At 33.7% G+C, this 16071-nt stretch overlaps 1 long non-coding RNA gene across 1 annotated transcript; it reads left to right on the plus strand.

Moving 5' to 3' along the window:
- Positions 1-9824: 9824 nt before the first annotated feature.
- Positions 9825-13770, plus strand: LOC114078258. Its single transcript, XR_003579762.1, has 2 exons — positions 9825-10392; positions 13172-13770. It is a non-coding gene; the product is annotated as an uncharacterized LOC114078258 (long non-coding RNA).
- Positions 13771-16071: the final 2301 nt, after the last annotated feature.

Here is a 16071-nt window from a genome sequence, read left to right on the forward strand (position 1 = left end):
CAGTTCTTAGTAAATCTAACGAGTCTTTCTCTGAGAGAAGGATGGGGTACTTAGGTACTAATATAGATTATGTGTGCCAGATATAGATGGCTTAAGGGATAAAATTTTGGAAGAAGCTCGTGGTTCCCGATATTCCATTCATCCTGCTGCCACCAAAATGTATCGTTATCTACGCTAGATTTATTGGTAGAACGGAATGAAAAGGGATATAGCATACCTTGTGGACCAATGTCAAAATTTCCAACAAGTCAAGGTCGAACATCAAAGACCAGGAGTTTTATCTCAATACGTAGTTGTACCCATTTGGAAGTGGGAAGATGTCGATATGGATTTTGTTGTGGGTTTTCCTCGTACACGAAGGCAACATGATTCAATTTTGATTTTCATTGATAGGATGACCAAATAATACCAGTTTATTCAATTCAAAACTATATATTTGGTGGAATATTATTCTAACTTGTATCTTAAGGAAATAGTGAGGATGCATGCAGTTCCCTTGTCTATCATTTCGGATAGGGGTAGTCAATATACTTCTCATTTTTGGAAGGCATTCCAAAGTGGACTTGGTACAAATGTGAAGCTTTGTTCCATATTTCATCCAGAGATGGATGGTTTGAACGAATGAACCATAAAAACCCTTGAGGATATATTAAGATCATGTGTCATTGACTTCAAGGGTAATTGGGATGACCACCCACCATTGATTGACTTTTCCTATAATAATAGCTACCACTCAAGTATTGTCATGACTCCATTTGAGTCTCTCTATGAGAGAAGATGTAGGTATCTGGTTGGGTGGTTTGAGGTAGGTGAGTTTTGTCTAATAGGTCCCAAAGTAGTTCATAAGGTCGTGTTTAAATTTTGACTTACAAGGGATAGGTTGAAAACATCTCAAAGTTGGTAAAAGTCATATAGCGATAATATAAGGAGGGAGCTTGAGTTTGAAATAAGTTATTGGGTCTACTTGAAGATCCACGCATGAAAGGGATGATTAGGTTTGGTAAGAAGGTGAAACTTAGCCCCGGTATGTGGCCCTTATAAAATCTTGAAAAAGGTCAGAAAGGTCTCTTATGAGTTGAAATTGCCAAATGAATTAGCCCCAGTTCACTCAGTGTTCCATGTTTCTATGCTTAAGAAATGTATGGGTGCCCGGTCTCTATTTTCCCTTTAGAAGGTTAAGGTTGAATGATAACCTTTCTGATGAAGAGGTTCCGATTGAGATCTTGGATTGTCAAGTTAAGAAATTGAGGAATAAAGAGGTTGCCTTCGTAAAATTCCTATGGAGAAACAATCTAGTTGAGTGTGCAACATGGGAGGTCGAGACCGACATGAAGTCCCACTATCCTTATCTTTTTCCTCTTACTCTTAGCAAAAAATTGAGGTTAGTAGTTTCTCATAAATGAGAGATCTATGAATAATGTTGAAATTACCATGGTTTTTCTAATATGTGCATATTCTTGTAGAACTTAAATTGAGTTTTCATGAATTTTTTTTTCATGGTTGACTTGAACTTATATGTATTATGTTGTATTGTCCTCACGACAATTATGTTTATCATACTTGATGTTTGAGAAGAAATTACATTGTTAACTCTTTAATTTTCATATTAAGCTCATGTTGAAAAGGAGAAGGTAGTTCCTCCTTATATGATATGAAATGATGAGCTTTTGTATTGGGATGAGTCATGGATTAAGTTCCCAAGTTTCGATGGTATGAATATGTGTTGAAAGCAATTGAGGATTCCCCCTATGAGCTGTGACTTATTTTGATATTGCTTATTATTGTGGGATGCTAGTCTTGAGTCTCCTTCTTTTTCCCCTATGAATGTTAAAGGTTTCATTCTTCGACGAATGTTCCTAAGGACGAATGTTCGGGGAAAGAGTCGTGGAAGTTTAGGTGGTTTAGAGATGTTAAACGAATAAGAAGTTTCGACTGACAGAATTTGAGAGTGGCCGCACGTCGTGCGCCTGTTGCCAATTTCTGAAAATTTAATCTCCATGTCGCAGAGCTGACACGAAATGTTCTGCCTCAAAAAGAATTTTTGAAACTCGAATTTGGTACCTACTGCACGTTGCTGACCCACCATGAATTCTTGGTAATTTTGAGATTTAATCAAAAGTCAAGTTGGACTTTTATTTTAAGGTCCAACTAGTGTAGGGGTGTTTTGGGTATTTTGGGAGGGTTAATATCGATAGTGCTTAGTCATTGTAAAGCCATTCCTAATCAAAAACACAAAACACTCAATTAGAAGTCAAAAAAATATAGGATATCTCCCTTCGCTCTAGTTTCTCCCTCTATCCCAAACCTCCATTGAAGAACTTTAAAGCTCCAAGAAGAGGATCAATTCTCAAAGCATTACACTCGATTTCACAGTTAAATCTTCATTAAGGTATATTTTCTTTCACTTTGGATTCCTTTCTCCAAGAGGTCCCTCAAAATATGGTTTTGAAAGTCCCCAAAACTAGGGTTTTTCTTTATACATGGTACTTCTTTGAACAACGAAAGTATGAATCAATTATGATTAATTGTGATTATTTATGGTTTTTTAGGTGCATAATGGTAGATAATTGTTGTTCACTTGGAATTCCCTTGGACCCATGTTCTTCCCCAATTTCATAAATCTGAGATTTGGCATTGTGAATTTATTGAAGATGATGAATATATCAATTGTTTATATTGATGTTACTTATGTTATTACTTCATAAATTACCTTATATTATGTGTTGGTTGTGCAATGTTGGGTAATTGAAGCATGATGTCCCATGAAGAGCAAGAAGGTATGAATGTTGGTTCTTCCTTGAACTCAAGTTTGAAAGATGAATTACTTAGATAGTTATGATGATATATCTAATGTGTTATTGTGGTATTGATGACAAGCTCCCCACATCCTTAACCCTATACATTTGAGTTAGATATGAAGTATGTATGTATTATATGGTATGATTATTATATGATTTAAAGGTAGTTCTCATGATTATAATGAAATTTTAAAGTTAAAGGTTTACTCACTTGCTAGTGTTTCTAAAGTGAAAGGGCTATTCTCACTTATGAACGCTTATTAGCTATTATGATAAGATATTTACATAAAGGCCTAGAAAAGTCTAATGTGAACTTATGTGATGACAAAAGATGATTACTAAAGGGCATAGATACAAAGCACCGAAAGGTCATGTAAATGTGACGGGGTGTCTCATGTTTAGTAAGTACAGATCCCCGCATGGGTTTCCTCACATTTAGAATGTCTGTATTCCTAAGATATGTGTTGTCTCATGAGATGGAAACCTCTAAGTTTAGAAAGTTAGGGTTTCTAGTAACCATTTCCTTGACCCTTAACTATGTGATCACATGGGACTCTAGCTTAGTGGAATCACCTACATAGATATGTACGAAAGATTACACTAGAGGCAAGTTCTAACCTTCTATTTTTAGTCTGGGAGTAGAACACCGGATTCTATTTAGCTCACATCGTCTAATGTCGATTATTACAACCTCTTTATCTAATGTAAAAGTAAAGGAATGAATGAAATGTATGAAATTTTGACTAGGGATTTCTTAAATGGTTCTACGTAGTGTGGGGGAGGGCATGTGACTTCTCTTACACATTGCACTTGTGCAATCTTAAGAGATGGTTGTAGTGTTGTTCTTTTGTGATTTTGTGGATTACGACTTATGTATGTTAAGCTTTGTATGAGATTTATGAATATGGAAAGTCGTGATGAAATATGATATTATGAATGTATGTATGAAATAGGTTGCTTAATCTGATACTTAGCTTTGGATAGGGTTATGAGATTCTATTCTTTGCATTTTACATGTATTGCGTGGGTTGGCTACATATTGGGATAATATTATGTTTGGTGGGATCATTATGCTTATTTTATGTGCATATTGAATTTACTTGATAAAATGCATGGTTTGACCAAAATGTCCTTTTACGCATATTTCAATAGTTTTTACGCAAGTAGCCATACATATTATGTGTGTTGTACTAACCCATATTTCTTAAATTTCTCAAACATTGTAGCTTTGGGCCTTTGAGAAGATTTCAAGGCTATTTCTCATAACACTTAGATTTTCTTCTCAAAGTTGGGGAGTACTCAAATCTGAGGACAAGACCCTACCTTTTAGCTTTTTGGTTCTTTGCTTTTGTTGGAAGACATTGTTGTATTTCTTATATCTAGATTTCTTATTGATATATGGTCTTAGTATCGAATTTTCTATAATTCTATGTCTAGATGGTACATTGTGATGAAGTTTGTTCTATTTTTCCTATATGAAATGTAGTTGAACTTCCAAAGTAAGAGTTTTAAATTTTTTCGCATTTTTATTATATGATACATGTTATGATGTATGCTAAGGGCTTGTATAAGACCTCTTCGAGGTCGAGTACGTCGGTAACGACTAGGGGGTGCTCTTGGGTAATAAAATAAACTTACAAATTGTAACCGCCCCTCTACTTAAATTTCCAACGGTGGAATTTACCAAACCACCATTGGCTTGGCCATCTCTTGCACCAGTTTGTAGACAACAAACCACGCCCGCCATTGACGGTCATTTACACCCCATCCTGGCTGTTTGTGGTTTGGTTCAAAGAGGTGTCAAATGAATTGAAGCTCCATAATTCTAAGTGTTGGCTTATGGAGGATTTTAAACCCCATACAAGACCTACAGAAACACTAGATCATTTTTACTAGTTTCCGGACGTCATGGTAATTTCTTGACATCTAGACTCTAATACTTACAAATCAACTTACTTACATTAGTTTAGGTCTAAAAACATTATTTTAACTCTCCTTATTTCATTAAACTTTATTCAAAATTATGTTCTTGGATTTTTGAGGTTTAACACTAATTGCATCATTTTGACCAATAATAGATAGAATGACTACTTTCCTAATGAAAAATCATCAATTGGTGCAATTCTTAATTATAAATTTGGAATATCTAATAACACATGGGTAGATAAGAATATAAGTGGATTTTCATAAGCGTAACTAGTATTTTTTGTATGTGTTGGTTTTTCTGTGAAAATTCAGTGGGCTGAAACCTCCTATTCAACAAGCTTGTATTAATTCACCATGGGAGTTAGGCAATCATCGAGTAAGACCTGGATCGCCTTCATTAGCATTCACAAGATCTTGGATAAAGTTCGATTCAGTGGGCTTGTCTTAGTCATCCCAACCCACTTGGCGAATCACCAAGTGGGAGAGGATATCACCATTGATGCTTGTAACTTTCCCTTTTGTACTCTTAGTTTTGATGGACTTGTCTTAGTTCATCGAAACCAATTCAGTGTTTAAATGAGTTGAAACTTAGGTAGACTTGTGTTCCGGAGCATGGATAAATTGATCTGTTTGATTCACGAGCTCAGTGAAGCTCGTCGATCTATTTTAGCACATCGCCTTCCTGTTTAGAGAGCTTTGTGATTGTTTTTAAACATATTTCAGTTTATATTTGAATTCAACTAACCTTTTCAAATTGTTATTTGAATATGGTTTTTGTAGGTTATGGAAATAATAAAGCAAATAGGTGGAATCGTTTGATATGGAATATGAGAGAGTCATCTTATCCACTTCCTTCGGAAGAAAAAGAGTCTCAATGAATGACTATTCTAAGGTTTCCAATCCACAAAAGTCCAATCCTCATACCCCTACAAATAAGGGTAAGAAATAAAAAATGCACATCGCTACAAATAAAATGAACTTCCTATAAAAGTTGTTATCGCCCCTAAAATTTCAAAATTTTGGTTTCTCATCCCTTACCGGTGCTCATTACTACGATATGTGAGATAGATGGAGTCCCTTTCAAGGGAAAACTAATTTCAAGATTACTATAGTCTGCTCCGATGAAATTTATAGGATTGAGACTAAGTATTTGAGAGATTATGGAGCTCGAATAAAGTCTCCACCACAAGAGTCCACTCAAGTGGTCGAATATACGACCCTTGCAATTGTGACCAACACACATTCTCCTTATATAAAGTATGTAGGTTTTTCACACGTTCCTCTATTGTTTGCTTTCTGTTGCTACGTCTGTACAACCTGCTATTATTCCAACTACTATTGGGATGTCTCCCCATTCTCATATCACGTCCCCCATTGACTCATGCATTGATATATAAGATGGGTAACCTTGACCAGTAAACTTATGTAAAAGTTACCCGTGCTTTGAGGGAATTTTTGCTACTCATTGACCAGGCCATTCAATAGGCATTCGCACGTGTGTTTGAGAGAGTGAGAAAATGTGAGGGGATAGTAGTGAGCCATGCTTTGAAGCTAAATGATTTTTATGTGAGGTTGAGGCATAGGAGAAGGGTGGGGGTAGCTTTATTGATGTTAGTACCCTAAGGGAGGAGGTGGATACTTTGAGGGAAGAGTTGGTGTAGATACAGTTTGTGGATATCTCCACAAATTGGAGTTCCCCTTCCAAAAGCTCCTCAGATGCCTAGTGCACTAAATATTCTTTTGTGCCTGAGAGTGATACGGATGACGAAACATATGAGGAGAAGATGAGATATGAGAATGAAAATGTTGAGACACTAGGCGAGCTTCTTGAGATTGAGGAGGTCATTTTTCAGGGCGCGTTTGAAGAGGTCTTTTCAAGAGACATTAGAGGTCAGGTGTATGGATTCACTTTAGACTCCACCATGACTCATGCTTTTGAGATTAACACTAATACCCCAGTGTTGGTGTTGTGAGAACAAATTTGATGTGGTTACACCTCTAAGCGATCTCTTTAAATCTTTGGTTGACTAGATATGTTTTCGTGTGATCCTTACATGAACATTGCATGTACGCTTTTGATATTTTTGGGATCTTCTAATTGAGTTCAAATTTCCATGTGTGGTATGGTTTTACTTGAAAGCATCCATGTGTGACTCTTAGAATATGACTTGTAAGTCCAATTATATCAATCTTTCTAATATGGAATATGATCTGGGGCGAAAATTCGATGAGGGAACCACATTATCCATAAAGCCTTTTCTAGACTACCTTGTGAGGGTGTTAATCCATATTTTCACCAGTTGAGCGATATATTTCTTGGTAACCAAAAGAAGCCTCTTAAACCAAATTATCCCTACCATCTCACCTTAAATCCTTTCTGAAGCATTGCAATATTTAAATATTCAATTTTTGCAAAAAAGCCTATGTTGGGGGTGTGAAAAAAGAAGGATAAATGAAAACCAAGTGAAGTTTTACAAAAAAAAAATGAAACCTATCCTTATAAAAAAAATGTTTGTGTCATCATGGTGATTGAAACATCTTGGAAAGATTTAAATAAAAAAAGAAACTGAAATGCAATAAAGAGGAATTCCAAATGAATTGAGTGAATGTCAAGATTTGGGTTTTCAAATGAAATTTAAGAAACAAAATGTGAGAAGAGGTGAAGATGACTGAAACAATACTTGGAAAAAGATATATGTCACCAGTCGAAGTTGACCATGCCTTCGCCCTCAACCCCATTACAAACCTAAAAGGCCCTTGAGATCTTACATAAACTAGGTTATGTCATGATTGGAATATATGGGCAAACCTATGGGACAAAGTGTGCAAGTGTTTCTCCTTTGAGAGAGTGAGGGTTGCATTGATTGATAGTACCTTTATTTATTTTATTTCTAATATCATGGAATATTTCTTGATGTGAGGTGTTTGAATGCATTTGTTGAAACATGTTCTTTTATAAGAAAAGAAACTAAATTGCGCTTGAGTTTGTGTTGAGACAATATAGTATCATTTAAAGCTTTTTGATCATGATTTAGGGTAACGTGTTATATAAAGCAATTTTGGCATAGTGCTTGCATGACATCTCTCATTGGGTACAACTGTAGACACCCATATTGAGCATATTGTGTTCTTGATTACCTTGAGGACAAGCATAAGTTTAAGTTTAGGGTATTGATAAGTGGTAAATTTGCACTCATTTAAGTTTAATTTAGCTCAATAATTAGTATCCTCAATGCCTAACCTTGTCCTTTTCTAATCAAATATTGATGATTTGCATCTATATAGAAAATTGGACAAGACACAAACTAAAAGTTTGAAAGAATGACCAAAAATACAAAAAAAGAAGTTAAAAGTTAACATTGTTGATCATCGAACATGAAGGGCGGATTACCAAATGAGCACGACCTTGCCCAAGTGACAGTGCAAAACATTTGTGTCTATAAAAGAATATCAAAAAACTCCACAAGAGAAGACGATGCACCGAGTTAGAACGATGGTCTTGATGCAAATCACCAAAAGTGACAGTGTGCAACACAAATATCTAATGTTCGAAAGGCGGACTAAGGTGGTATTAAGCTATTCTCTAAAGGTGAATTGATGGATTGATCAAGTTCTCCAATTGAGGTTCACACACCTCAAGGATAAATTATCACATGGCGAGCTATGGAGCGAAGGGTGATTCACCAAGTGCGTTTGGCGAGCCTGACTAACGTCTCGAGTGTGATATTAAATGGACATGGGTCAAATTCTACAAAATTACATATAGCACGAAGGATATAATTTTTATGAAGTTTGAAGGGTTATATATGAGAAGTTAGATTGTTGAGTTAAAAGGAGAGAATATTTACTTTTGAAAGAACAATTTTCTAGTTCTTGGGGTTTTACAATTTGAGACTTTAATTTTATAAACTGAACTTAAAACCTTTACTCTTAATTTCTGGATTTCAAGCTACCCATGGCTTCTTTTGTGGAAGTTACAAATTCTTTATTTTTTGTGATGGGTGGCTGAATCCCTAATATCGGGGGCTGCTCTAATGGTTTGAGTTTTGATTTAATGTAGTGAGTTTTGTGCTAAGCATTGTTTTGTTAATGTCCATGCATTGATTTAGTCTAACTACAATGGGGTTAAACTATGGGTTAAAGTTATAAACTTAATTCCTACTTCCGAGGCAGTAAAATTAGGCAATTCGGTGAAGAAGAATATCAAACCGCTAGCAGATGTAAAGGATCTATTTTCCAACCCATCTCGGACTATGTCCCACGAACACATGATATTTATGTTTTCTAAGTTCTTCTTTCATACCCACATCTACATCTCAACTTAATTAACTCATTTCATGATCCCCTATAAACTAAAAATTCTCTAGTATCACTCTTCTAAAACACTTGAACTAAATATGACATGATTCTCATCGAACCGATATATGCAATCACCTTGAAGTCAACATTCGGCCACGAATTTAATTATTTTTATAAAATAAAATCACTCTTGATAATATTTCTGACACTTATATAAATCTCTTACGTTACATTTGGATTTGATGGCTGGGACAAAATTTGCTACTATGTGAACTTCTTTGCCCGAAAATTTCTTTCATTTTCTCCAGTCAAAGATGGGTAAGCTATTGACACCAAGTTTTGTCCCTCCTTTCTTATAATTAATTTTATTGAGCTTCTAAAATATCAACAAGTTAAATATTTTGTATTTCACTATGATTTTTTTATTACAATTATCAATATAATACTCTAACTTGTACTATTCTTATATTTATCATATTTTATTTCTAAATAATTAAATTTCTATCGTCAACATTACTACTATTACTTTATTGTTGTCTACTTTCAGATATATTGTTGTTACTTCATCTCTTATTTTTTTTGACTTACTAAACTTTTTATGTAATACATAATATATATTAAATTAGAAGTTCAAAATAATAAATTTACAGAAGAAAAATGCCCAAATACTCCATTTATTCGGTCTAATCACAATCAAGAAGACAGCCCATCTTATTGTATTCATTTAGTCAAAGTGAAAAAAAAAAAGATACTATCCTAGCTAGGGTTCCCATCTCTTCGACTATCCAAGATAGGATTCCCTTCTCTTCGACCACTGCACACCCCTATCTTCCCATTTCAGTTTCTAAAAAAAAATCACCAAAATACATCAATGAACAATTCCTATCCGAGTATTATTCATGCAAGAAGTGTATCTCTCCTCACTTGATTTGGCGTGTCCCAACACCTCTTCTCCATTTCATGGTTTGTAGGCATTCAAATCTTGAATGAAAAGGCAAAATCTCTCCATTTCAATACACATCTTTGTCACTTTTTTTAACTCCTTTCTGTTGTATCATAAAAGTATGGACATGAACATCTCCATTTGACAATGATTAAAAATAAAAATAAAAATCCCACCAAAAGGCAAAACATTAAAAACTTAAAACTTTTCTATGAAAACATGCCCTGTTAGACATTAATTCTGGATGAGATTTATTTTCCAAGAAAATCACCTAACATGTTCTTACAATCACAAGAACACCACGCCTGTGTTTGAATATTTCTTACAAAAAAAATTTGAATCTCCTTTCTATCGCACCTGAATTTATTTGATGGATGAGAGTAGATTTGAGGCCGATAACGTCCCTAGCCCACTGCACGTTAAAAGGTAAAAACTTATCCTTCTATTTAACTAAAAATTTGTGGTTGTGTTGGAAAATGATGAGTTATGCATTTATTTTTTGTATATATTTATACTACAATTTATTAATATATTTTTGGTATTTACTGTGATATGATATAATATCTCTCTTTAGTTCTGGGAAATCTGATTTTGATCATATAAACGAAGTTATCATGTACAACTCTATGTTTAGATGGATTACAAAATACCCCATACTAATTTAGTATTAAAAATGATAAATTGACTACTTTCGTTAAGAATTAGATATGCTACTATATAGAAACATTATTTACTATCACATGCTAACATAAGGATCTTGAACTGTGATTTGATATAATAGTATTAAAATGATAATTTGCTCTCTATTGCATTATTTTAGACATATATTTATTGGCGATGGTTTTTATATACTTATTTGCCAAGTACGTGAAATATCTTGTTTTGTTGAGATAAGAATGTAACATGTTCCCAGGGATGATTAATATAATTTTCAAATGACTATTATTTTCTTTTAGACAATATCAATAATCAAATTCCGTTTTCCAAAATCTTTCCAAATGTTTATTTGATATGAAAATTGGAGCCGAGGCATAGAGCTTGCATAAATTGGAGTCCGCACAATCTTAGTCTCTCCCGTTTCAGATTGTTCAAACGTTGAATAACAGAGGAGATTCATTCCTTCTCTTAAACCAAGCATAACTATTAATTACCTCATTTATCTCAGATTTTTTTATTTATTTATATTGATGTGATTAATGTTTTTATCTCTATTTATGTATTTCCTAATATATAAGAAATTTCTTTGACCCTATACACTAGCTATGAATACTCACTTTGCTTTCAAGTACTTTTGTTAACAACAAACCACAACAACGTTTCTGCCCAACTCTTTTTGGTTTACATTTTCAGATTGTTTTTTTTTTTATAAAAAAAAATTCTTTAACTTGTAAGTTCTTCTTCTACCTCTAATGCTTCAATTATATTTTATAACAAATCCTATATCTTACCAACTTCAAAAGGATTCAAGGCATCTTATTTCTCTAACAAACAAGTTTAATGTTTAAAAACGCTATTTTGCTTTGACACTATTAATTTATTAAGTTCAGCCGGTTACCATAGTTAATGGATCTTAAAGGGTGATTAATACTTCTCCTTTAAATTAGTTGAACTCTTACCTAGAATATTATGTTTAGTATAGCTTAAAACGATATTAACTTAAGACAATTCTTTAAACAATTTTAGGTGCACTAATTCACCGTAATTAATAAAGTTGTGAGTCCTTAAGTTAGTTCATGAATTTAGAAATCATCAATATGTTGTACAGTATTTTCACCCAATTAAAATGAGGTAAAACACAACTTTGAGAGCAATGTCAGGGTAATTTGTAGTATGTCCAAGAGTTTACTTGGCATGTGTACTGTCACATTATTTAATCCTTTTCATACCATGAGTTTATTTGTCAAATATATTATTGGATTATTTAATGTTTTCATATTATGAGTCTATTTTCATGTGTATTATCTTATTATTAACTATTTTTATATTATAAGTATATCAATCACAAATTTATAGAGTATTTCCATACTGTGTGAATTTGTTACTAGATTGACATATATAATGTTATATCGGGAGGAGAGCCTTGAAACAACATAAAATTATCTCTGTGTGATCTATATGTCACTAGTCTGAGCCATGGAAGAAGTCATTAATTCTGGCACTAGGGTAGTCTATTTTAATCATACCTCTTGGGGTGTGGCCTTCCCCAGACCCTACTAAAATTGAATGCTTTGTGAACAAAACATCGACTATTTTTATATAATGTTAATTCTAAAAGATGAAATGAAAAGGAAATATGTCAAATAACTAGTTTACTTTTTCATTTACACGTACTATTTCTCCTAATATGATTCAAGAGAAAAATCTCAACAAATTTTTCTAAAAAAAAAGCATAGAAGATGATTTTACAACTCTAATTAATCACCATCTTATTTTGGGTGTATTAACTAAAGGTATAAAATCATTTTCCACGGTTTAATTGAGCTATAGTTGTTAAGATTTTTTTTTCTTAGATCATGTTAGGAGAAATTGTACATGTAAATGAAAAAATTAAACTAGTTATTTGGAACATATTTTTTTCAACATAGTAGAGAATTAACATTATATAAAAATCAATAGTAGTTTGGTGCACAAAGCATTCCATGTTAGTAGGGTCTAAGGAAGGCTATACACCAAAGGGTGTGATGTAAATAGACTACCTTAGTGCTAACATAAATGACCGCTAACATCGCTTGAACTAGTGACCTAAAGGTTACACATAGATGACTTTATCTTGTTTCAAGTCTCTCCTACCGATGTGTAACATTACATATATAAATACTAAATAAACGTCAAAATACCCATGAAACATAGACTTATATTACGAATACATTAAATATCGTTATAATAGACGTGACAAATTGACTCATAATATGAAAACATTAAATAATGTGGCATTACACGTGACACATAAACTCGTAATATGGATAAAAAATAATGTGACAATGCATGTGAAAAATAGACTCTTGGACCTATTATAAATTACTTTGGCGTTCTTCTAAAAGTTGCTAAGCTTATTCAACAAAAACATTAAATAATGTGACAATATATTTTCTATAGCGCTTTTATATGTGGCACCAACATTCTTCAAACCGAAAGGCATCACCTTATTGTTGTAAATACCTTTAGGAAAAATGCAATGAGTTCTTAATCCTTTGGTGCCTTGCAGATTTTGAATAGCCAGACGAACCATCCATAAATAACATGTCCTCATACAAGTGATAAAATCAATCTGCAACTCAGTAATGGGAAGAGGAGACTCATCTTTAGGGACTGCATTATCTGGATCTTTAAATTCAACACAGGCTCGGATTTGTCCATTCTTCTTCTTTCCAGGAACAATACTTGAAAATGTAGGGTATTTGACTTAATTGGAGCAGAGGGGACTACTTCTACCTTAGTCCGAGGTCTTGATTTCAAGTCGTGAGAATGAAAAAATCTTTGGTAGGAAGCATTATTCCAAATGTCCCAATCCGAAAAAGTTCAGACTAATCAAACCATAATACAAATGTCGTATGGAATACCTTACAAAAATAATATTTATAACGGAACAATAAACAAATGGAGAATTCCCAAAACACTGATCTTAGAAACTTTTGTTTAATTTGTACTTTATAGTTTACTTGAAGCTAATGGAAGAAGAACTAAATATGAATGTGAAAAGGATAGATTTTAACTTGATATCTAATAGGATAAGAAGGTGAAAGATTCTTTCCAATATTGTGCAGTTTAACTTACTCGTTTAAGTGGAATGTATTGATGTTCTTATTTGCTTACCTTGTCATACATAAAAATTTATTAGTAATTTAGTTTTGTAAATGATAGCTTATTTCTTAATAGACAACATATGAAAAAACAATTTTTTGTTGTCGTGATCCAAGTATGCATTAACTAGACACGAGTCAAGGACATAGGAGCATCATACCATACATGAATAAAGGGAAACATGACTAAATAGACATGATGACTCCGATAGCTGTTAGTGAAAACTTAGAATAGAAAAAAAAACAACATTATAACTAAAAATAAAAAGACGAAAATAAATATTTCAGACTAAAGCGCAGATGTCTTGCTCTCTTTCAGGAGATTCAAGCCCACCGCAGCAAATGTTTTCACCGGTCTAGCAGTAGTCCTTGTAATACTCCGAAAAGTCAAAGACTTAAGATAGAGCCTCAAAATTTAATTTAATGATGGTTATACTATTTTAAGACCTAAAATAATGTTTATAAGTCATCCGAGAAATTTTAGAGCCAAGACGTCAAGGAACGTCCATGATGTCTTGACACTAGCTTAGTTGAACTAGTTGACGTCGCTATGTTTGGGGATGGTTTTATAAGGTAAAATAGAGTTTAAAACTTGTAAAAATACCTAGGTTAGGTAGACTTTAATATAGAGAGTCTAACCGTCCAATAACGACGCCCCAAGGACCACCCAAAGGGTCCCTGAGGAGGACAACATGGGTGGGCAGGCTGCCAAAGCAGCCTGCGAAAGTCAAGATCCAAAGGGATGCTGCACGGCGCGCAGAACACAAGGACCTTACTGCCTCAAATCACTTTTTAAAAAATAAAAATGGGAATTAGCCTCGCGATGCGGAGTCACTTCCTAGATTCGTAAAAATCATATTTTAAGCATTTTGACTTCACGAAAATACCCATTAAAGTGAGGGGTGTTTTGGGTAATTTAGGGGGTGATTATATATAGACTAAGGGTAATTTTTATGTCATTTTTAAAATCACACAAACCAAATTCCAAAAACAAATCCAAAAGCTCTCACCTCTCTCTACTTTCTGTCTCCCCAAATCCTCCATTGAAGAAGGAAGAAAGCTTGAAGAATAAAACCAATTTCTCTAGGATTTCACTTCAATTTCATGGATTAATCTTAATTAAGGCATTAATTCTTCACTCTTGGTATTCCTTTCCCCAAGAGGTCCTTTCAAAGTTGATTTCTAAAATACCCAATTCCATGGGGTTTTCCCATTATTATGGGTTTTCTTATACATTTCAAGTTGATGATAAATTGTGATTTCATATGACTAATTAAGTGTAGATTGTTGTATAATTGATGTTAATTTATGCCATTTTATGTAGATCATGTCCTTCCCTCAATTCCCCAAAATTTTGGATCTTGGTTATGAATTTATGGGAATTGAACAGTGTATCGATTGTTAGATTGGTTTTTATCTATTCTAATGCATTTATGGATTGACTAGGGTAATGTATTGTTGGGATTGGATCTATTTATTGAAGAATTCATGTTGATCCTTCTCCCCTAATCCTAGGTTATGTATTGAAGTTAATTGGGATAGTGATAATGTAATTGACCTAGTTCTTGTGTTAATTACTATTGATTGATGTTATTACACCTATTATTGGATATAATTGGTTGATTGATGGTAAGACCATTATGATGGCTTTTGAAGGAGATTTGGTAAGTCTTCATGATCCTAACCTTTACTTCAATTATGATGGTTTATGATTGATAATGTAGTTCAATTGAAGTATGTCTTCTGAATGGTCTAAGTAGGTGTTGGTATGATATTGAATTGAAATGTCTTGATTATGTGATCGTGAGATTATGCTTAAGATGTAATGATATAAGGTTGGTCATGAAGTACCGATGTACCTTACTATGATATGGTGATGTTAACGTGCTAATCTCACATATGAGGGTTGTAATGAAGGTGTTCTCATGCAATTCCTATTAACCTAATAATTATGACTATACAGGGAGATATTCTCCTATGACCTAAGGTAAGTCATGATTATTAATGAAAGACATTTCAAAAGTGACTCTAGCTTAGCACCGAGTGAACTAGTAGTGAGGAGTGTCCTTCCCACATACAGAAGGTAGGTTCACTATTGTATTCATAACATTGGATACTATAGTGCATATAGCATAAAGAGGGTCCCAACTACATTTCCTAGTTCTTGAACTATGTTGCCCAGGAATACTAGCTAGTGGATCCACATAGATGCTATGTTCATGTTTTGGTACTACCTTGGCAAGTAGTCCGCCTTCTTTCAGTGTAGGGTTTCATGACACCGAATCCCACATTAGCTCATGTGATC

The sequence above is a fragment of the Solanum pennellii genome, chromosome 8, assembly GCF_001406875.1.
Source record: "Solanum pennellii chromosome 8, SPENNV200".
Classification (NCBI taxonomy): domain Eukaryota; kingdom Viridiplantae; phylum Streptophyta; class Magnoliopsida; order Solanales; family Solanaceae; genus Solanum; species Solanum pennellii.